Raw genomic sequence first — 6,762 nt, forward strand, 5'->3', positions numbered from 1 at the left:
TTCCTGCAGCTGAGACAGGTCTGGCTTTAACATCTGTGGGCTCTGTGGAAACATACACATGGGGACTGGACCAGGCCAGAGTCTAAGCTGTCTCAATAGCTCCCACAGAGGGCACAAGGGCACAAAAACCACAGTCCTGGGAACAAACATCATTGGATATGTGTTGATGGTTTGGTGAAAACAACACCTGAGAAGCACCATTGCCAACTACTAGCATAGCGGCGCCAGAAATAGTGTACTTCGTAACCCCACACAACAGGTGAAAGGTGATAAAACAGAGCATACTCACAGGTGAACAGCTCTAGCAGAGGAATACTCAGGGGCTCCTCTCCTAATAGGAGCACTCCAATTCTGCCTACCTCACACCACAGATCAAAAACACAGCTAAAAAGCAGATCTGGTAGCTCCTCTTTCCAAAACTAGGGAGAAGAGTCTGCCCCTGACAGAAAGCAAAGAAGAGGCCCAATTCAATATCCAGTGCAAGTTCTGGTCACCAACATTGTAGAATGTATGGAGGAATTATCTGCTATCTACATGCAAACGGAGCATCAATATTCTTCATCTGCTTGTTTATCCATGTAACACCAGTTACACCTTCTACCAAGGGAATAATGGCCAGCATACACATAGGTAAGAGGTGGCAGCCATCCACAATAAAAATATACCTTGCAACAAAAAAAATCACACCCAGATAGATAGCCTAAAGTCATCCTCAACTCACAACCAACTCCAAACACACTCCTTTACACAGCCCTGACCATTAGAGATACAAGATTCAGCTCCATCCACCAATGGACAGGGCTATTGTCCTCTCACATCAGGAAGTCTATGCAAGCCCCTGGATCAGCTTCACCCACCAAGGAGCAGATATCAGAAGCAAGAGAAACTACAATCCTGCAGCCTATGGAAAGGAGAACACAAACCCAGAAAGTTAGAAAAAATGAGATGACAGAAAAATATGCTTCAGATAAAGAAACAAGATAAAAACCAAAAAAAAATGCAAATCAAAACTACAATGAATTACCACCTCACACCAGACAAAGTGGCCATCATCAGCAAGTCTACAAATAACAAATGCTGAAGAAAGGGTAGAAAAAAGAGAAACCTCCTTCACTCTTGTTGGAATATAAACTGGTACAACCACTATGGAAAACAATATGGACATTCCTCAAAAAAACTAAATATAGAACTAACTTATGATCCAGTAATCCCACTCCTGGGCATATAGATGGACAAAACTATCAATCAAAAATATATGTGCACCCCAACGTTCATTGCAGCACTATTCACAATAGCCCAGACATGGAAACAACCTAAATATCTATCAACAGATGAATGGATTAAGAAGATGTGGTATATATATACAATGGAATACTACCCAGCCATAAAAAATGAAATAATGACATTTTCAGCAACATGGGTGCAACTAGAAGTTCTCATACTGAGGGAATTAAGTCTGAAAGAGAAAGACAAATACCATATAACATCACATATGTGGAATCTAAAATGTGGCACAAATGAACCTATCTACAAAATAGAAATAGACTCACAGACATAGAGAACAGACTTATGGTTGCCAAGGGGAGGGTGTAGGGAGTGGGATGGGAGGGGAGTTTGAGGTTGGGAGATGCAAACAATTACATTTAGAATGGAATCCAATCTCTTGGGATAGAACAGGATGGAAGATATGATGAAAAAAAGAATGTGTGTGTACATGTATGTGTATATATATACATATACATATATATATATACATATATATATACACATATACATATATATATATATATGAATGATTGGGTCACTATGCTATAAACAGAAATTGGAAAAACAATGTAAATCAGATATTTTTTAATTTAAAAATTAATTTTAAAAGCCCACAAAAACAACTAAATGAAAAGGAAATAAGCAACCCACCTATAAAAGAATTCAGAGTAATGATAGTAAGGATGACCCAAGATCTCAGAAAAAGAATGGAGACACAGATTGAGAAACAGAAAAAAAAATGGAATGGGAGAACATAGTTGCAAATGATGCAACAGACAAAGGCTTAATCTCCAAAATATTCATACAACTCAACAGAAAAAAACAAAAACAAACAACCCAATTGAAAAATGGGCAGAAGACCTAAATAGACATTTCTCCAAAGAAGACATACAGATGGCCAACAGGTACATGAAAAAAAAATCAACATCACTAATTATTAGGGATATGCAAATCAAAACTATAATGAGTTACCACCTCACACCAGTCAGGATGGCTATCTTTAATAAGACCACAAATAACAAATGCTGGAAAAAGTGTGGAGAAAAGGAAACCTCCTACACTGTTTTGGGGAATGTAGATTGGTAAAACCACTATAGAAAACAGTATGGAGGTTCCTCAGAAAACTGAATATAGACCTAAAATAGAATCCAGCAATACCACTCCTGGGCACATATCCAGACAAAACTGACAAAACTACAATTCAAAGATACATGCACCCTTCCATTGAATGCAGCACTATTCATAATAGCCAAGATATGGAAATAGCCTAATTGTCCATCAAGGGATGAGTGGATTAAGAATATGAGGTTCATATACACAATATAATACTACTCAGCCATAAAAAAGAACAAAATAATGCCATTTGCAGCAACAAGGATGCAACTAGAGATTCTCATAACTAAGTGAAGTCAGTCAGAAAAAGACAAATTCCATATGATACCACTTATATGTGGAATCTAAAATATGGCACAGATGAACCTATCTACAGAACAGAAACAGATTCACAAACATGAAAAACAGACTTGTGGTCACCAAGGGTGCAGGAGAGGGAATAGGATGGACTGGGAGTTTGGGGTTAGCAGATGTAAACTATTCCATTTAAAATGGATAAGCAATGAGATCCAGCTGTATAGCACAAAGAACTATATCCAATCACTTGTGATAGCACATGCTAGAAGATAATATGAGAAAAAGAATGTATATAGATGTATGACTGGGTCACCTTGCTGTACAGCAGAAATTGACAGAACATTGAAAATCAACTATAATAAAAACTATTTTTTAAATATTAAAAAATAAAAATGGAACTAGAGGAATAAGGCTCCCTAACTTCAGACTATGCTACAGTCATCAAAACAGTATGATAGGGATAGGAGGAGCAAGACAGCAGAGGAGTAAGATGTCACACTCACCTTCTCCCACAAACACATCAAAAAAAAAAACCTACATGTAAAATGACTCACACAGAACACCTACTGAATACTGGCAGAAGAACTTAAACCTCCAAAAAGGACAAGAAACTCTTGACATAACTGGGTAGAACAAAAGAAAGACAGAGAGAGATTAAAAAGGAATCAGGACAGGACTAGCATTCCTGAGAGGGAGCTATGAAAGAGAAAAGGAACCCACATCCTGGGAAGCCACCTAACCGACAGGGAGATCAGCCAAGACAGAGGGACCTCAAAGTTTTGGAGAAAAGCACAGCAGCTGGACAGAGGAGGGCAAAGTAGAGTGACAGCCACACAGATCATCTGTACCACTTGCCCAGACACCACAGCCTGAGATGTTCAGGTGGGAGCTGGGCACTGAGACAGGCTCCAGAGGTCAGTTCTGGGGAGAGGACTGGGTTTGGCTGTGTGGGGACAGCCTGAGAGGCTAAGGAGCAGTGTGCCACATGCTGAGGAGTGGAACGCCATGGCAGAGGGAACCAAGGAGAACATCTGGGCCCACAGGAGAAGCAAGGTGCCATTGTTGGGGAAGGTGAGAGGAGGAGGGGTGGACCACCATAGGAATCTCCCTGTGCATGTGCACATGGGCTCTCAGAGGTCAGGATGCCTCTGGTGCAGGCTATGGGTGGTAAGAAGCCTCTTGCTCAGGCTGAGGGAGACAAGGCACTTTTTGTGCAGGCTATAGGTGGCTGGGATCCTCTTGTGTGGGCTAAGGGCAGCAGGGGGCTAAATGCGATGTGGTGCCTCTTGCATGATCTACAGGCAGCAGGGACAGACTGCAGCAGTAGTCTCAGAAGCCAGAGGGAGGCATGACCCACCGCTAATAGAAGTCTGTGAACAGGCACCAATTGTGGCCCCAATTACCTCAAGGGCACCACAGAGGAAGGCACTGTGACTGAACACCACCTATTGTTGTTCTTGCACCCCTGGGAGCACACCTGCCTTGCCACTGCCACTGCCAAACATTCTGGGCAGTACCCAGATGCTTGATCACTGTCCCTTCCCAGGAACCTACAGCTATGAGCAGCTGGTGCAGCACCTCCTGTGGGGGCTAAGTGAGATGGGGTGCTTCTTCCATGGTCTGAAGTTGGTGGGGGCAAACCACCACAGTTATCACTGATTCCAGAGGTGGGCATGGCCCACTACAACTAGGGGTGCCTGAACAGGCACTGCTTGTGGCTCCAATCATCTCAGAGGAGGGCATTGCAATTGAACACTACCTGTTGTTGCTCTCAATTCTCTGGAAACTCACACACCCTGCTTCTGCAAACACCAAATGCTCTGGGTACCTTGTAAATCTGCCTAAGGCTCATTACCACTTTGCAGGGCCCTGCAACTAGGAGTAGCTTGCACCACCTTCCTGCAGGTCCTTGCTGCTGTTAAGGAGCCAGCAACCAGGCACTGACTTCTAGCCCTATCCATTGCCTCATTCTCCCTGGAAACACACTCAGAACCCTGGGGATAACACCTGCTCATGCCAAAGAAAGAGACAGCAAATATTCAAACTCCCAGGCCAAAAATAAATAGTAACCCCCTGACAAAATACAAAGGGGTGCTCTTGCATAGAAGTAGCCCTTCCAAGACTACTGTTTGGCTTCCCTAAACTAGCAGAAAAAGAAAAACATAAGCAAGATGAAGACGTTAAGAAACCATTCCCAGTTAAAGGAACAGGGGAATTCACCTGAACCAGCAAAGAATGAGACAGACCTCTGCAGTCTGACAGACATTGAGTTCAAAAGGGAGATAGTGAAAATACTGAAGGACTTAAGGTTGACTATCAAGGAATTAAGAGTGGATATGAATGGTAATGCAGATTCCTTTAGAAAGGAACTAGAAAATATAAGGAGGAACATAGAAAAATTAGGACATTCATTTGCAGAGACACAAACTGAACTAAAGGCACTAAAGAACAAAATGAATAATGCAGATGAATGAATTGGTGATGTTGAAGACAGAATAATGGAAATCACCCAATCAGGACAGCAGACAGAAAACCAAATGAAAAAAACACGAAAGCAATATAAGAGATCTATGTGATAATATAACGCTGGCTAACCTATGCATAATAGGAATTCCAGAAGGAGAAGGAAAAGAAAAGGGGATTGAAAATATATTTGAAGAAATTATGTCTGAAAACTTTCCAGATTTAAAGGAAACTGATATCAAGGTACAGGAAGCATAGAGAGCTCCAAACAAGTTGAACCCAAATAGGCCCACACCAAGACATAATATAATAAAAATGGCAAAGTTAAAGATAAAGAGAGGATTCTAAAGGCAGCAAGAGAAAAACAAAGTGTTAATTATAAGGGCCCCCCCCCATAAGGCTATCAGCTGATTTCTCTACAGAAACACTACAGGCCAGAAGGGAGTGGCAAGATATATTTAAAGTGCTGAAAGGAAAAAATTTGCAGCCTAGAATACTCTATCCAGCAAGAATATCATTTCAAATAGAAGGGGAAATAAAGAATTTCTTCAACAAACAAAAGCTAAAAGAGTACAGCAATACTAAACGCATGCTAAAAGAAATACTGAAAGGGTTTCTCTAAACAAAAAAAAAGAAGTAAGAAGAAACCACAACTGGAAAGCAATCACTTAAATAAGCCAACCTACAGATCTGGGGGCGGAGGGAATCTACTATAAAAGTGATGATAAACACAAGGAACAGCAAAAGGACAAACATGAAGATGTGAAAAAAAAAGGACTTGAAAATCACAGAATGTGGGGAAGGAAAGTAACAAAATATAGACTTCTTTTTAAATAATGTGTTTGAGCTTATATAACTATCAGGCTAAAGCAAGCAGATACAGGAAGGTGTTAACATACTTAAAAAACAGGACAACCACAAAACCAAACCAAACATTACATTGACAAAAACTAAAAAGAAAAGCACTCAAGCATAAAATAAATGGAAATCATCCAACCAAAAAAAGAAAGGAAGAAAGGAGAAACAGAATCAACAGGAAAACAAGGTTTAAAATGGAAATAAATACATATCTATCGATAATCACCTTAAATGTAAATAGACTAATTGCTCCAATCAAAAGACACAGAGTGGCAGATTAGATAAAAAAGCAAAAACCTACAATCTGCTGTCTACAAGAGACTCACCTTAGGGCAAAGGAAATATATAGATTGACAGTGAGAGGATGGGAAAATATATTTCATGACAATGGACAAGACAGGAAATCAGGAGTTGCAATATTCATATCAGACAAAATAGACTTTAAAACAAAGGCCATCAAGAAAGACAAAGAAGGACACTATTTATTGGTAAAAGGATCTATTCAAGAAGAGGATATTATAATCACCAATATATATGCCCCTCATATAGGAGTTCCCAGATACTGACACCAAATACTAACAGACATAAAAGGAGAAATTGATGGGAATGCAATCATAGTAGGAGACTTAACATCCCACTCACATCAGTGGACAAATCCTCTAGACAGAAAATCAATAAGACAACAGAGATCCTAAAGGACACAGTAGAAAAGTTAGACTTAATTGACATTTTTAGGACATTACATCCAAAAAAAGAGAATATACA

The sequence above is a fragment of the Phacochoerus africanus genome, chromosome 1 (genome assembly GCF_016906955.1).
Source record: "Phacochoerus africanus isolate WHEZ1 chromosome 1, ROS_Pafr_v1, whole genome shotgun sequence".
NCBI lineage: Eukaryota > Metazoa > Chordata > Mammalia > Artiodactyla > Suidae > Phacochoerus > Phacochoerus africanus.